Here is a 17,268-nt window from a genome sequence, read left to right on the forward strand (position 1 = left end):
GGGTGTGAGTGTGCGAGTGCAGGTGTGTGAGGGGTGGAGTGAGTGTGTGAAGGCTGGTGTGCGAGGACGTTTGTGAGTGTGCGCGGGCTGGTGTGCGAGGGCGTGTGTGAGTGTGCAAGGGCAGGTGTACGAAGGTTGTGTGCAAGGGTTGGTGTGCGAGGTTTGGTGTGTGAGGGAGGGTGTGCGAGGGAGGGTGTGCGAGGGAGGGTGTGCGAGGGAGGGTGTGCTAGGGTGAGGGTGAGCATGCGAGGCCGGGTGTGCGAGGGTTGTGTGTGAGTGTGGGAGGGCGGGTGTGCGAGTGCGTGTGTGAGCGTGCGAGGGCGGGTGCATGAGGGCGGGTGTGTGAGGGTCTTGTGTGAGTGTGCGAGTGCGGGTGTGCGAGGGCGAGGGTGAGCGTGTGAGGGCGGGTTTGCGAGGGCGGGTGTGAGTGTGCGAGTGTGGTTGCGCGAGGGCAGGTGTGAGTGTGCGAGGGTTGTGTGCGAGGGTCGTGTGTGAGTGTGCGAGGGCGGGTGCATGAGGGCGGGTGTGTGAGGGTCTTGTGTGAGTGTGCGAGGGCGGGTGTGCGAGGGCGAGGGTGAGCGTGTGAGGGCGGGTTTGCGAGGTCGGGTGTGAGTGTGCGAGTGTGGTTGCGCGAGGGCAGGAGTGAGTGTGCGAGGGTTGTGTGTGAGGGTCGTGTGTGAGTGTGCGAGGGCGGTGTGCGAGGGTGAGCGTACGAGGGTGGGTGTGCGAGGGTCGTGTGTGAGTGTTCAAGGGTGGGTGTACGAGGCGTAGGTGAGTGTGCGAGGGCGGGTGTGCTAGGGTGTGGGTGACTGTGCGAGGGCGGGTGTGCGAGGGCAGGTGTGAGTGTGCGAGGGCGGGTGTGCGAGGGCGGGTGTGAGTGTGCGAGGGCGGGTGTGCGAGGCGTGCAGGGCGCACCATGGTGGGGTCCCGGTTGGGAGGGGGTGGGGGAGGTGGGGGCCGGGGGGGCAAGTTCTCGGTGGAGGAGCTCTACGGCCTCAACAAGAACAAGAAGCCCAAATGCTCGGGGCCGCCGGTCAAGCTGGCCAAGGGCCGGGGCGGGTGTACCAGTGACGATGCCGCCCTCTCCGATGAGGCCCGCGACGGCCTCGACCAGCAGTACCTCCAGTCCTTCCTCCGCGAATCCCACCTCTCCCTCGACGACACCGTGGCAACCCAGACCGGCATGGTCTACAGGTGAGGCTGACGTCCATGGTCCGACGCACAGGCCCCACGTCCAAGGCAGAGGCCCCACGTCCAACGCACAGTCCCCACGTCCAATGCACAGGCCTCATCTCCAACACACAGTCCCCACGTCCAATGCACAGGCCCCATCTCCAACACACAGGCCCCACGTCCAACACACATGCCCCATCTCCAATGCAGAGACCCCATCTCCAAGGCAGAGGTCCCATCTTCAAGGCAGAGGTCCCATCTCCAAGGCAATCTCCAAGGCAGAGGTCCCATCTCCAAGGCAATCTCCAAGGCAGAGGCCCCATCTCCAAGCTAGAGGTCCATCTTCAACGCACAGGCCCCATCACCAACGCACAGGCCCCATCACCAACGCACAGGCCCCATCTCCAAGGCACAGGCCCCATCTCCAAGGCAGAGGCCCCATCTACAACGCACAGGCCCCATCTCCAAGGCACAGGCCCCATCTCCAAGGCAGAGGCCCCATCTACAACGCACAGGCCCCATCACCAACGCAGAGACCCCATCTCCAACGCACAGGCCCCATCTCAAAGGCAGAGGCCCCATCTCCAACGCACAGGCCCCACATCCAAGGCAGAGGTCCCAACTCCAAGGCAGAAGTCCCATCTCCAAGGCAGAGGTGCCATCTCCAAGCTAGAGGTCCAATCTCCAAGCTAGAGGTCCATGGTCTAAGGCAGAGGCCCGATCTCCAACGTAGAGGTCCCATTGTCAAGGCAGACATCCCATCTCCAAGGAAGAGGCCTCATCTCCAAGGCAGAGGTCCCATCTCCAAGCTAGTGGTCCCATCTCCAAGGCAGAGGTTCCATGTCAAAGGAGCAGATTCCACCATCCAAAGCTGAGATCCCACCTTTCATTCAAAGGTCCAACCACATAAGCCAGAGGTAGACACAAAATGCTGGAGTAACTCACTGGGACAGGCAGCATCTCTGTGTGTGGTTTTGGTCTCCAAATTTGAGGAAGGATATTCTTGCTATTGAGGGCGTGCAGCGTAGGTTTACTAGGTTAATTCCCGGAATGGCGGGACTGTCATATGTTGAAAGGCTGGAGCGACTAGGCTTGTATACACTGGAATTTAGAAGGATGAGAGGAAATCCTATCGAAACGTATAAGATTACTAAGGGGTTGGGCACGTTAGAGGCAGGAAACAAGTTCCCAATGTTGGGGGAGTCCAGAACCAGGGGCCACAGTTTAAGAATAAGGGGTAGGCCATTTAGAACGGAGATGAGGAAATACTTTTTCAGTCAGTGAGTTGTGAATCTGTGGAATTCTCTGCGTCAGATGGTAGTGGAGGCCAATTCTCTGAATGCATTCAAGAGAGAGCTGGATAGAGCTCTTAAGGATAGCGGAGTCAGGGGGTATGGGGAGAAGGCAGGAACGGGGTACTGATTGAAAATGATCAGCCATGATCACATTGAATGGTGGTGCTGGCTCGAAGGGCCGAATGGCCTCCCCCTGCACTTATTGTCTATTGTCATCTCGGGAGAGAAGGAATGGGTGGCGTTTCGGGTCAAAACCCTTCTTCAGTCATTCATCCCCCTCCCCATCCCCCCTCATTCCCCTCATCCCCCTCACCACCCTCCCACCCCCACCCCACCCCCCCTCCCCACCCCTCCCTCCCCCCCACCCCCTCATTTACATTATTCTTTCTTTCCTTTTCTTTTCCCACAGGAATCTCGGGAAATCCGGCCTCCGTGTCTCCTGTCTGGGAATTGGTGAGCAGGGCCGAGAGTGGTAACAGGGAACCGCAGGTGCTGGCGGGACAAAGACACAGAGCGCTGGAGTGACTCAGCAGGGTCGGGCAGCATCTGCGGAGAATCAACGTTACTCTGGGAAACCTACCTTGTAGGGTTGCCAACTGTCCCGTATTAGCCGGGACATCCCGTATTTTGGGCTAAATTGCTTTGTCCCGTACGAGACCGCCCTTGTCCCGTATTAGGCCCAGGGTGCGCTGTAGGCCCGGACACTGTAGGCCAGGACACTGTTGGCCCGGACACTGTAGGCCCGGACACTGTAGGCCGGGACACTGTAAACCCGGACACTGTCTGCCCGGACACTGTTTGCCTGGACACTGTAGGCCCGGACACCGTAGGCCCGGACACTGTAGGCCAGGACACTGTTAGCCTGGACACTGTAGGCCTGGACACTATAGCCCGGGGGCCGCTGTAGTCCCAGACAGTGTAGGCCTGGAGGCCTGGCGCTGCCTGACAGAGGTTGCGTAGCAACCCGCCTCCCGGCCCGGCGGCCGCCATTGGTGGAGCGGGAGCACGTGGCCGCTGGCTGGGTGAGTTCACATGGGGCGCGGGGCGGTGACGTCACCTTGTCCCTTATTTGGGAGTGAGGAGGTTGGCAACCCCTATCACCTTGCTCCCTGCTTCCGGGAAATCCATGTTCTCCCACATTCCCAACTGCAGGAACACCGTAAGCTCCTGACACCCACCACCCTCTGTGTAACAAAACCTTCCCCGCACAGACTCACAGGCCCTTCCGCCCAACTTGCCCATGCCGACAAAAATGACCCATCTACACTAATCCCACCTGCGCGCGTTTGAAACATAGAAAACAGGTGCAGGAGGAGGCCATTCGGCCCTTCGAGCCAGCACCGTCATTCAATATGATCATGGCTGATCATTCTCAATCAGTACCCCGTTCCTGCTTTCTCCCCATATCCCTTGATTCCGTTAGTCCCAAGAGCTAAATCTAACTCTCTCTTGAGAACATCCAGTGAATCGGCCTCCACTGCCTTCTGTGGCAGAGAATTCCACAGATTCACAACTCTCTGGGTGAAAAAGTTTCTCCTCATCTCAGTCCAAAATGGCCGACCCTTTATTCTTTGGCCCATATCCGTAGAAACCTTCGTTTAGGGGAGGAACTGGTTTAGACAAGACAATAGACAATAGGTGCAGGAGGAGGCCATTCGGCCCTTCGAGCCTGTACGCACCGCCATTCAATGTGATCATGGCTGATCATTCTCAATCAGTACCCCGTTCCTGCCTTCTCCCCATACCCCCTGACTCCGCTATCATTAAGAGCTCTATCCAGCTCTCTCTTGAATGCATTCAGAGAATTGGCCTCCACTGCCTTCTGAGGCAGAGAATTCCACAGATTCACAACAGGTTTAAACCGAAGATAGACACTGTTCCCTTTCACAATGACCTGTTCCCTTTATCATCATTACGTTCATGCGTATCTTTCATTCATTTCTTCTGTACCTCTCTACATCACTGTCTATATCTCTCGTTTCCCTCTCAGTCTGAAGAAGGGTCTCGGCTAGGGTTGCCAACTGTCACCTATTAGCCGGGACATCCTGTATTTTGGGCTAAATTGGTTTGTCCTGTACGGGACTGCCCTTGTCCCATATTATGCCCGCGGGCCGCTGTAGGCCCGGACGCTGTAGGCCCAGACGCTGTAGGCCCGGATGCTGTAGGCCCAGACACTGTAGGACCAGACAATGTAGGCCTGGACACTGTAGGCCCGGACGCTGTATGCCCGGACGCTGTAGGCCCGGACGCTGTAGGCCCGGACACTGTAGGCCCGGACACTGTAGGCCCGGACACTGTAGGCCCGGACACTGTAGGCCCGGACGCTGTAGGCTAACGGAGTGTGTTTGGGGAGCGTGGCCAAGTGTGTTCGCCTGACGGAGGTTGCGTAGCAACCCGCCTCCCGGCCCGGACGGCCGCCATTGGTGGAGCGGGAGCACGTGGCCGCTGGCTGGGTGAGGTCACGTGGGGCGTGGGAGCGGTGACGTCAACTTGTCCCGTATTTGGGAGTGAGATAGTTGGCAACCCTAGTCTCGGCCCGAAACGTCACACATTCCTTCTCTCCAGAAATGCTGCCTGTCCCGCTGAGTTATTCCAGCGTTTTGTGTCTGTCTTCCCTCTAAACCTTTCCTATCAACGCACCTGTCCAAATGTCTTTCAAATGTTGTTATAGTACCTGTCTCAACGGGGTGGACCTGTAATGTGATCTGTGAAGGGGATTGGATAGGGTGGATGTACAGAGTCTTTTACCCAGAGTAGGGGGATCAAGGACCAGACGACATCGGTAGAAGATAAGAGGGGTAACATTTAATAGGAACCTGTGGAGCAACTTCTTCCACTCAGAAGGTGTTCTGTGGTTCTAGAGATTAGTTTAGACATAGACAATAGGTGCAGGAGGAGGCCATTTGGCCCTTTGAGCCAGCATCGCCATTCATTGTGATCATGGCTGATCATCCACAATCAGTAACCCGTGCCTGCCTTCTCCCTATACCCCATGATTCCACTAGCCCCCAGAGCTCTATCTAACTCTCTTTTAAATTCTTCCAGTGAATCGGCCTCCACTGCCCTCTGTGGCAGAGAATTCCACAGATTCACAACTCTCTGGGTGAAGAAGTTTCTTCTCACCTCCGTTTTAAATCATCATCATCATCATCATCATCATATATATATACAGCCGGAAACAGGCCTTTTCGGCCCACCAAGTCCGTGCCGCCCAGTGATCCCCGTACATTAACACTATCCTACACCCACTAGGGACGACTTTTACATTTACCCAGCCAATTAACCTACATACCTGTACGTCTTTGGAGTGTTGGAGGAAACCGAAGATCTCGGAGAAAACCCACGCAGGTCACGGGGAGAACGTACAAACTCCTTACAGTGCAGCACCCGTAGTCAGGATCGAACCTGAGTCTCCGGCGCTGCATTCGCTGTAAAGCAGCAATTCTACCGCTGCGCTACCGTGCCGCCCCTAAATGGCCTCCCCTTTGTTCTTAGACTGTGTGTGGCCCCTGGTTCCGGACTCCTCCGACCTTCTTGACATCGTGTTAGGACGGACATTTGTGGGCCGAAGGGCCTGTTCCTGTGCTGTACTGTTCTATGTTCTAAAGGCACGGTGGTGCAGCGGGTAGAGCTGCTGCCTCACAGCGCCGGAGACCTGGGTTCCATCCTGACCACGGGCGCTGTCTGTACCGAGTTTGCACAATCACCCCGTGACCTGCGTGGGTTTTCTCCGGGTGCTCCGGTTTCGGCCCACACTCCAACGACGTGCAGGTTAATTGGCCCGCTATAAATTGCCCCCTAGTGCATAGGATAGAACTAGTGTGAACGGGTGATAGCTGGTCAGCACGGACTCTAATCATAACTAAACTGAACTAAACTAAACTGAACTAAACCAGTTTCATCCCAGATTCCAAAGATGTGCGGGTTTGTAAGTTAATCGACTTATAAATTGTCCCTGTAGGAAAATAACTGCAGATGCTGGTACAAATCGGAGGTATTTATTCACAAAATGCCGGAGTAACTCAGCGGGTCAGGCAGCATCTCAGGAGAGAAGGAATGGGTGACGTTTCAGAAGAAGGGTCTCGACCCGAAACGTCACCCATTCCTTCTCTCCTGTGATGTTGCCTGACCCGCTGAGTTACTCCAGCATTTTGTGTCTACCTGTAAATTGTCCCTAGTGTGTGCTGGATAGTATTCGTGTGCGGGGATCGCTGGTCGGCACGGACTCGGTGGGCCGAAGGGCCTGTTTCCACGCTTCACCTCTAAACCAAACTAAACTAAATTGAAGAGACGGGGCGGGGGAGAGGGGTTGGGGCAGGCTAGATAGAGCTCTTAAGGATAGCGGAGTCAGGGGGTATGGGGAGAAGGCAGGAACGGGGTACTGATTGAGAATGATCAGCCATGATCACATTGAATGGTGGTGCTGGCTCGAAGGGCCGAATGGCCTCCTCCTGCACCTATTGCTTATTGTCTATTGTTTATTGTCAGGCGAGGAGCTGGGGCGGGTTGGAGAGGAGTGGAAATGTTTGTGGATGAGAGTGGGTTGTTGTCGTGGACACCATTGCTCACATTCCGGTGTTTTCCGTCCCTTTGCAGGAAGTTCGATAGCATTTGGCTCGCAGGTCTCAGAGAAGGTGGGTGCTCGGAAGAGTCTAGAATCCGTCTCACTCGGGAACATGCCCTCTCCCTCCCCCTTCCCTCCCTCCCACCCCCTTCAATCCCTTGAGCGATTGGAACGGGGGATGAGGGAAGATGGCTGACAGTGCCCTGGATTCCAAGATGGCGTCCAACCCGGGCGACTATTTGCGCGGAAACGGAGCTGCAAACGCACATTACAATCGCTCCACGCTCTGATACACACACACACACACACACACACCTCCATTTGAATTGAATTGAATAAATGTTTTATTAGCCAAGTATGTACACATACAAGGAGTTTGCCCTGGTGCTTTGCTCACAAGTAACAACACGACATGCAGTAAACATTTAAGAATAGAACGTTATAATTCACACATGTGAAGAATGAAATAAAATACCAGGGCAAATGGAGGCTTTTTTGCGGCCTTGTCACCACAGGTCACCGAGGAGATCCTGACCTTGGCCTACGACAACGGCATCAACTTCTTCGACACCTCCGAGAACTACGCTTCCGGCACGTAAGTGAGTCCCGCTACCTTTCCCGGCCCGTTTTCCCATTGGGAAGATTCCCCGGGGAAAAGCCACGCTTCGTTTCCGTCGCTCCACCTGGATTGCGGTCCCCACGGCAACGGCGACGGTCCCGTAACGACCCCTGACCCCCCCCCCCCCCACGGGGAATGACCTCTGACATCTGACCCCGGCCTCCCGCCCCCCCCATTCCGAACCCAAACCTTCTTAAGTTCGTGAGGGATAGGAGCAGGATTAGGCCATTCGGCCCATCAAGTCTACTCCGCCATTCAATCGCGGCTCATCTAACTCTACCCCATTCTCCTGCCTTCTCCCCATAACCCCTGACACCCGTACAAACCTTGCCCCTAAACTAAAGACAAAATAAAATCTTTTTAAGGGCATTGCTTTGAGGTGAGGGGGGCAAAGAAGGAAACTAGACCAAGTGGACCAGTTAGGCCTGAACCTCTCCTGCATTGGTGCAGCACCCTCTCCCCCCCTCCCCTCCCCCCCTCCCCATCCCTTCCCCCCCTCCCCTCCCCCCTTCCCCTTCCCCTCACCCCCTCCCCTTCCCCTCTCCCCCCCTCCCCTTCCCCTCTCCCTCCTCCCCTCTCCCCTGCCACCTCCCCTCTCCCCCCCTCCCCCTCTCTCTCCCCCTCCCCCTCGCCCTCGCCCCCCCTCCCCTTCCCTCGCCCCCTTCCCCTCCCCCCCACTCCATCCCCCACAATCCCGCTTATGCTCTCTTCTCCCCCCTTCTCCCCACCTCTCCCTCCCTCCTCCCCCTACCCCCCTCCCTCCCTAGGAGATAGATTTAAACTTTAAAACGCGAATAACTTTAAAAATACAACACCGATTTCAATGAAACGTCTTCCATTAGCACCAAAGGGACGACGGTGAGTAAGGTGGGCCTAAAATTGTCGCGCTATCGTGTACCCATTTGGCTGTAGTTCAGGAACAAACAAACAAACAAACAAGAGTTTTAGTATATAGATGTGGGGGGTGGCAGGTTTTGTTTTACACAGAGGGTGGGAGGTTCCTGGAACGCGCTGCCAGGGGTCGTGGTGCGGGCAGATACGATAGTGGGGTTTAAGAGGCTTTTGGACAGGCGCGTGGATATGCAGGGAATGGTGGGATATGGATCACGTGCAGGCGGAGGAGAGAAGTTTAGCTTGGCCTCATGTTTAGTATGGAGGTAAGTGTGAGGTTATTCACTTTGGAAGTAAGAATAGAAAGGCAGATTATTATCTGAATGGTGTCAAGTTAGGAGGAGGGGGAGTTCAACGAGATCTGGGTGTCCTAGTGCATCAGTCAATGAAAGGAAGCATGCAGGTACAGCAGGCAGTGAAGAAAGCCAATGGAATGTTGGCCTTCGTAACAAGAGGAGTTGAGTATAGGAGCAAAGAGGTCCTTCTACAGTTGTACCGGGCCCTGGTGAGACCGCACCTGGAGTACTGTGTGCAGTTTTGGTCTCCAAATTTGAGGAAGGATATTCTTGCTATGGAGGGCGTGCAGCGTAGGTTCACTAGGTTAATTCCCGGAATGGCGGGACTGTCGTATGTTGAAAGGCTGGAGCGATTGGGCTTGTATACACTGGAATTTAGAAGGATGAGGGGGGATCTTATTGAAACATATAAGATAATTAGGGGATTGGACACATTAGAGGCAGATAACATGTTCCCAATGTTAGGGGAGTCCAGAACAAGGGGCCACAGTTTGAGAATAAGGGGTAGGCCATTTAGAACGGAGATGAGGAAGAACTTTTTCAGTCAGAGGGTGGTGAAGGTGTGGAATTCTCTGCCTCAGAAGGCAGTGGAGGCCAGTTCGTTGGATGCTTTCAAGAGAGAGCTGGATAGAGCTCTTGAGGATAGCGGAGTGAGGGGGTATGGGGAGAAGGCAGGAACGGGGTACTGATTGAGTGATCAGCCATGATCGCATTGAATGGCGGTGCTGGCTCGAAGGGCTGAATGGCCTACTCCTGCACCTATTGTCTATTGTCTATTGTCTATTGACATCGTGGGCCGAAGGGCCTGTTCCTGTGTTGTACAGTTCTACGTCCTACACAAGTAGGCCACTCGGCCCCTGTTCTACTATCCTGTAGCTGATCTTCCGCAGATCAGCTCCATGTTGAGTTTAGTTTCGGGATACAGTATGGAAACAGGCCCTTCGGCCTAACGAGACCTAACCGACCAGCGATCCCTGCATATTAACGCCATCCTTCACCCACCGGGGACAATTTTACATTTACACCAAGCCAATTAACCCACAAACCTGCACGCCTTTGGAGTGTGGGAGGGAACCGAAGATCTCGGAGAAAACCCACGCAGGTCACGGGGAGAACGTGCAAACTCCGCACAGGCAGCGCCCGTGGTTGGGATGGAACCCGGGTCTCTGGCGCTGTGAGGCAGCAGCTCTACCCGCAGCGCCCTGACTCGTGACACTAATCCTTTCACTCACCCTTCCTGTTCTTTGTTCTTTCACGCAAACAGGGCTGAAGCCACACTGGGAAACATTATAAAGAAGAAAGGCTGGAGGTAAGGGCGATCTTGAAGACTTATCTTTAGCCTTTTATCACGCAACGAGAGAGAAGGAGGCCATTCTGCCCATCGGCTCCATGCCGACTTCTGCACGATTAAACCTAGCTGCGTAAATCCTTGCTCCTTACTTCCCTGTCCGGAGGTGGGACGGGTCCATAGTGTAAATTAGTTCGGGGATACAGTGCGGAACCAGGCCCTTCGGCCCACCAAGTCCGTGCCATACAATAACCCTGTCCCACACACACTGCGGACAATTTACAGGGGCCAATTAACCTACAAACCCGCACGTCTTTGGGATGTGGGAGGAAACCGGAGCATCCGGGGAAAACCCACGCGGTCACAGAGACACACACAGATTCAAACATACACACACACATAGCCACACACACACACACAGGCACACACACACACACACACACACACACACACACACACACACACACACACAGGCACACACATAGTGTACAGTTTTGGTCTCCTAATTTGAGGAAGGACATCCTTGTAATTGAGGCAGTGCCGAATGTTCTCCTCCTGCACCTATTTTCTATATCTACGTTTATAGACACACAGACATGGACACAGAGACACAAACATTCAAGCATACACACACACACACGTGCAGACACACACACACACACGTATAGTCACATACAGACACACACATACACACATACATATATACACACACACACACACACACAGACATACACAGACACACACAGACACACACACACACACGTATAGTCACATACAGACACAGACATACACACACACATACGCACAGACATGCATACACACACACACACGCATGCACGCACGCACGCACACACACACACACACACCCATGGTCAGGATCCAGCCCGGGTCCCTGGCGCTGTGAGGCAGCAGCTCTGCCCGCTGCGCCACCGTGCTGCCCACGTTGTCAATCTGTGGGATTCTCTGCCACAGAAGGCAGTGGAGGAGGCCGGTTCACTGGGTGTTTACAAGAGAGAGCTGGATTTAGCTCTTGGGGCTGACGGAATCAAGGGATGTGGGGGAGAAAGCAGGAACGGGAACTGATTCTGAACGATCGGCCGTGATCATAGTGGACGGCCGGTGCTGTCTCGAGGGGCCGAACGGCCTCCTCCTGCACCTGTTGTCTGTGTTTCTCTGTCCTCACACCTCTCCTTGTTTTCCCACAGGCGATCCAGTCTTGTCGTCTCCACCCAGCTCTACTGGGGCGGCCAGTGAGTATTGTCCACGTTTTTAATTTTTTTTTAATAAATTTTTAAATACAAATATTTTATTCCAAACACAAAAGCAGACACACAAAGTATATAACGCGATCAAATCAAAAGCTGCCTGTATCGGTGGTTTACACACGGGGGATCTTATAGAAACCTACAAAATTCTTAAGGGGTTGGAGAGGCTAGATGCAGGAAGATTGTTCCCAATGTTGGGGAAGTCCAGAACAAGGGGTCACAGTTTAAGGATAAGGGGGAAGTCTTTTAGGACCGAGATGAGAATGTTTTTTTTCACACAGAGAGTGGTGAATCTGTGGAATTCTCTGCCACAGAAGGTAGTTGAGTTCATTGACCAAACTCAGATCCTGGGGGGACAGGGCTTTCTCCATCGCTGCTCCCACCCTATGGAACTCACTACCCCAAACCGTTAGAGACTCCTCCACACTCACCACATTCAAAACATTGCTGAAGTCTCACCTGTTCAGTACTGCCTTCAACCACTGAAGGTCACCTCACCTTCTGTCTCCTTTCTCTGTTCGTTTACTTATTTACTTATTTATCTATTTATTCATTTCCCTATGTTCTCTAAATCTCTGTAAAGCGTCTTTGAGTATATGAAAAGCGCTATATAAATATAATGCATTATTATTATTATTATTATATTTAAGAGGGAGTTAGATGTGGCCCTTGTGGCTAAAGGGATCAGGGGGTATGGAGAGAAGGCAGGTATGGGATACTGAGTTGGAGGATCAGCCATGATCATATTGAATGGCGGTGCGTACAGGCTCGAAGGGCCGAATGGCCTCCTCCTGCACCTATTTTCTATGTTTCTATATTTCTATAAAAACAGTTGTCAGATTAAAATCCCGCCAACTTTGTCAACGAAACATCCGACCTCCGAGGCGACCAGTGTTCACAGAAGGCCCCCAGCCTCCGGTGAACACGCGTGTGCATGTTCCCTCTCCAGGGACACGCGGGCAGGAGCGTAGGCCCCACCCCTGCACCTATTTTCTATGTTTCTATGTTCCGAGTGAGGGAAGGGGTGGCTTAGTTTGAGTTTAGTTCAGTTTAGTTTAGAGATACAGCGCGGAAACAGGCCCTTCGGCCCACCGAGTCCCTGCCGCCCAGCGATCCCCGCGCACTAACACTACCCCACACACACACACACACTAGGGACAATTGACCGACAAACCTGCACGTCTTTGGAGTGCGGGAGGTAACCGGAGATCCCGGAGAAAACCCACGCAGGTCAATAGACAACAGACAATAGGTGCAGGAGGAGGCCATTCGGCCATAGAGTCATAGAGTCCTACAGCACAGAAAGAGGCCCTTCGGCCCATCGTGTCCGTGCCGCCCGTTACCAAACACAGTCTAATTTTAATCCCATTTTCCCGCATTTGGACCGTAGCCCTGAATGTTGTAGCATTTCAAGTGCCCATCCAAATGCCTCTTAAACGTTGTGAGTGTTCCCGCCTCCACCACCACCCCAGGCAGTGAGTTCCAGACTCCAACCACCCTCTGGGTGAAAAAGTTCTTTCTCACATCCCCCCGAAACCTCCCTCCCCTTACCCTGTATCTATGTCCCCTCGTTGTTGAACCTTCCACCAGTGGAAGAAGTTCCCCGCCATCTACCTTATCTATGCCCCTCATGATCTTGCCAGCACCGCCATTCAATGTGATCATGGCTGATCATTCTCAATCAGTACCCCGTTCCTGCCTTCTCCCCATACCCCCTGACTCCGCTATCCTTAAGAGCTCTATCTAGCTCTCTCTTGAACGTATTCAGAGAATTGGCCTCCACTGCCTTCTGAGGCAGAGAATTCCACAGATTCACAACTCTCTGACTGAAAAAGTTTTTCCTCGTCTCCGTTCTAAATGGCCTACCCCTTATTTTTAAACTGTGTGTGGCCCCTGGTTCTGGACTCCCCCAACATTGGGAACATGTTCCCTGCCTCTAACGTGTCCAACCCCTTAATAATCTTATTAATCGGGGTCACGGGGAGAACGTGCAAACTCCGCACAGACAGCGCCCGTATTCGGGATCGAACCCGGGTCTCCGGCGCTGTGAGGCAGCAGCTCTACCCACTGCGCAACCGTGCTGTTTTGATTCGGCTTGGCCGTACAGCCCACCGAGTCCGCGCCGAGCAGCGATTCCGCCTGCACACTAATACTATCCCACGCACGCACGCACGCACGCGCACACACTGGGGGCATTTTACAATGGTACTGTGCCACCGTGCCTCGTGAGAGAGGGGAATGCTGGTATCTCCCTGTACTGAGGACCACTCTCAAGTGAAACGTCTTAAAGAGCCTTTCTCTTTCTTCTTGCAGGGCAGAGACAGAGCGAGGACCATCCCGCAAACACATCATCGAAGGTACAGGTCTTCCACAACCCCCCTCCCCCCTCCGGCCTTTTGTTATATCTGTGGAATTCTCCGCCTCAGAAGGCAGTGGAGGCCAATTCTCTGAATGCATTCAAGAGGAGAGCTGGATAGAGCTCTTAAGGATAGCGGAGTCAGGGGGTATGGGGAGAAGGCAGGAACGGGGTACTGATTGAGAATGATCAGCCATGATCACATTGAATGGCGGTGCTGGCTCGAAGGGCCGAATGGCCTCCTCCTGCACCTATTGTCTATTGTCTAATGTTACCGCCCGTGGTTTTTAGTTTTCGCTTTAGAGATGCAGCGCGGAAACAGGCCCTTCCAGAACAAGGGGCCACAGTTTAAGAATAAGCGTTCGGCCATTTAGAACTGAGATGAGGAAAAACCTTTTCAGTCAGAGAGTTGTGAATCTGTGGAATTCTCTGCCTCAGAAGGCAGTGGAGGCCAATTCTCTGAATGGATTCAAGAGAGAGCTAGATAGAGCTCTTAAGGATAGTGGAGTCAGGGGGTATGGGGAGAGGGCAGGAACAAGGTACTGATTGTGGATGATCAGCCATGATCACGGTGAATGGTGGTGCTGGCTCGAAGGGCCGAATGGCCTCCTCCTGCACCTGTTGTCTATTGTCTATTGTCTATTGTCTTCGGCCCACCGAGTCCGCGCCGACCAGCGATCACTAACACTATCTTAAACACACATCAGGGACAATTTACAATTTTTACCGAAGCCAATTAACCTACAGACCTGTGCGTCTTTGGAGTGTGGGAGGAAACCGGAGCACCCGGAGAAAACCCACGCAGGTCACGGGGAGAACGTGCAAACTCCGTACAGACAGCGCCCGTGGTCGGGATGGAACCCGGGTCTCTGGCGCTGTGAGGCAGCAGCTCTACCCGCTGCACCACAGTGGTGATACAGTTTTACAAGCTAGCCAGTGAAATGGGCTGGGAATACAAGGAACTGCAGATGCTGGGTTTTTTTAACGGGGAAAAGACACAAAGTGCTGGAGTAACTCAGCGGGTCAGGCAGCATCCCCGGGGAACATGGATGGGTGGCGTTTCGGGTCGGGACACTTCTTCATCGATTGAAACCCCATAAAGGTCCCGACCCGAAACGTCTCCGCGTTCTCCACAGATGCTGCCTGACCCCCTTAGTTACTCCAGCACTTTGTCTTTTGATCATGTTTCTCGCATCTTCAGTTCCCAGCGTGAGACTGATTGTGGGTGGGGGGGGGGGAGGGGGAGGGGGTGTAGGTTGGTCGGCAGGTGGTTCGACAAAGGGCGGAGATGAAAGGACAGAAGACGTGAGACAACAGGATTGAGGAGGAACGAGTTGTGAAGCTAGAGGAATGATGTAGATGGAGGGGGAGGGAGGGGAAAAATAGAGGAGATGGGCACAGGGGGGTTTGGAGGAGAAAGGGGAGGGGGAGGTGGGGATTGTTAGACGTGGAGAGGATGTTTCCACTGGTGGGAGAGTCTAGGACCTGAGGGCACAGCCTCAGAATTAAAGGACGTTCCTTTAGGAAGGAGATGAGGAGGATTTTTTTATTTCATCAGAGGGTGGGTGAATCTGTGGGATTCTTTGCCACAAGGCAGGTGGGTTTAGGTTCACGAGTTCTGTTTAGTTTATTAGTCAGCGGAAACCAGTCAGTGGAAAGACAACACACATGTGGAGGATGGAACTGCAGGCGCTGGTCGCAACCGAAGATGGACAGAAAATGCTGGAGGAACTCGGCGGACAGGCAGCGTCTCTGGAGAGAAGGAATTGGTGACGTTTCGGTCCCGACCCGTCTCTCCGGAGATGCTGCCTGAGCCGCTGAGTTACTCCAGCATTTTGTACCTAGTTTTGGAGGGACACTAGACTAAGTGGACCCGTTGGGCCCAAACCTCTCCTGCATTGGTGCAGCACCCTCTCCCCCCCCCATCCCCTCCCTCCCGCCTCCCCCTCCCCCCTCCCCTTCCCCTCCCCCCACTGCATCCCCCCATTATCCTCCCTCTCCCCCCTTCTCCTCCCTCCCTCCCCCTCTAGGAGATAGATTTAAAGGTGAGAGGGGCAAAGAAGGAAATTGGGCCCGAACCTCTCCTGCATTGTTGCGGCACCCCCTCCCCCCCTCCCCATCCCTTCCCCCTCTCCCCTCCCCCCTTCCCCCCTCCCCCTCCCATTCCCCTCACCCCCCTCCCCCTCTCCCCCCCCTCCCCTCTCCCCCCTGCCACCTCCCTCTCCCCCCTCCATCCCTCCCCATCCCTTCCGTCCTCCCCCCTCTCCCTCCTCCCCCCCCTTCCCCTCTCCCCCTCCCCTCTCCCCTGCCACCTCCCCTTTCCGCCCCTCCCCCTCTCTCTCCCCCCCTCCCCCCTCGCCGCCTCCCCCTTCCCCTCCCTCCCTAGGAGATAGATTTAACCTTTAAAATGTGAACAACTTTAAAAACATAACACCGATTTCAATGAAACGTCTTCCATTAGCACCAAAGGGACGACGGTGAGTAAGGTGGGCCTAAAATTGTCGCGCTATCGTGCACCGTTTTGGCTGTAGTTCAGGAACAGACAAACAAACAAACAAACGAACGATAGTTTTAGTATAGAGATGGTGTGCTGGAGGGAGGTGTAGGGTGTAACTGTGTGGAGCGTTCAAACTCACTCTTTACCCCTGCCACCCCCCCCCCCCCACCCTCCCTTTTGTCCCCCCCCTCTTCTCTCCCCCCCTGTCTTCCCCCCCTTGTCTACCCCAGGACTCAGGGGCTGCCTCAGCGGCTACAACTGCAGTACGTGGACATCGTGTTGTCAACAGGCCCGACGTGAACACGGCTCTGGATGGTGGGTGGGGGAGGGGAGATGTGGGGGTGGGGGTGGGGAGGGGAGATGTGGGGGTGGGGAGGGGAGATGTGGGGGTGGGGAGGGGAGATGTGGGGGGGGGTGGGGGAGGGGAGATGTGGGGGGGGAGGGGAGATGTGGGGGTGGGGGGGAGGGGAGGGGAGATGTGGGGTAGTGGGGGAGGGGAGATGTGGGGGGAGAGATGTGGGGGTGGGAGGGGAGATGTGGGGGGAGGGTGGGGGAGGGGAGATGTGGGGGGGGAGGGGAGATGTGGGGGTGGGGTGGGGGAGGGAGATGTGGGGGGATGGGGGAGGGGAGTTGTGGGGGTGGGGAGATGTGGGGGGGGTGGGGGAGGGGAGATGTGGTGGGTGAGGGAGGGGAGATGTGGGGGGGTGGGTGAGGGGAGATGTGGGGGTGGGGGAGGGAGGTGAGGGGGAGGGGAGATGTGGGGGGGTGGGGGAGGGGAGATGTGGGGGCGGGTGGGGGAAGGGAGATGTGGGGGGAGCGGAGATGTGGGGGGGTGGGGGAGGGGAGATGTGGGGGGGTGGGGAGGGGAGATGTGGGGGGTTGGGGGGGAGATAGAGGGGGTAACTGGGGTGTGGGGGGATGGGGTGAGGGGAGAGAGAGGAGGGTGTTAGTCAGTTCATTCAGTTAGCTAGTAGTCAATTAGTTAGTTAGTCAGTCAGTTAGGCAACTAGTCAGTTAGCTAGTT

The 17,268-nt window shown here is 54.8% G+C and overlaps 1 pseudogene; it reads left to right on the plus strand.

The window, feature by feature from the left end:
- The first annotated feature begins 916 nt into the window (after nucleotides 1–916).
- The window catches only part of LOC144609567 (voltage-gated potassium channel subunit beta-2-like), a 28,894-nt pseudogene continuing 12,542 nt past the window's right edge, over nucleotides 917–17,268 (plus strand).

Source organism: Rhinoraja longicauda, chromosome 34 (assembly GCF_053455715.1).
Source record: "Rhinoraja longicauda isolate Sanriku21f chromosome 34, sRhiLon1.1, whole genome shotgun sequence".
Taxonomy (NCBI): domain Eukaryota; kingdom Metazoa; phylum Chordata; class Chondrichthyes; order Rajiformes; family Arhynchobatidae; genus Rhinoraja; species Rhinoraja longicauda.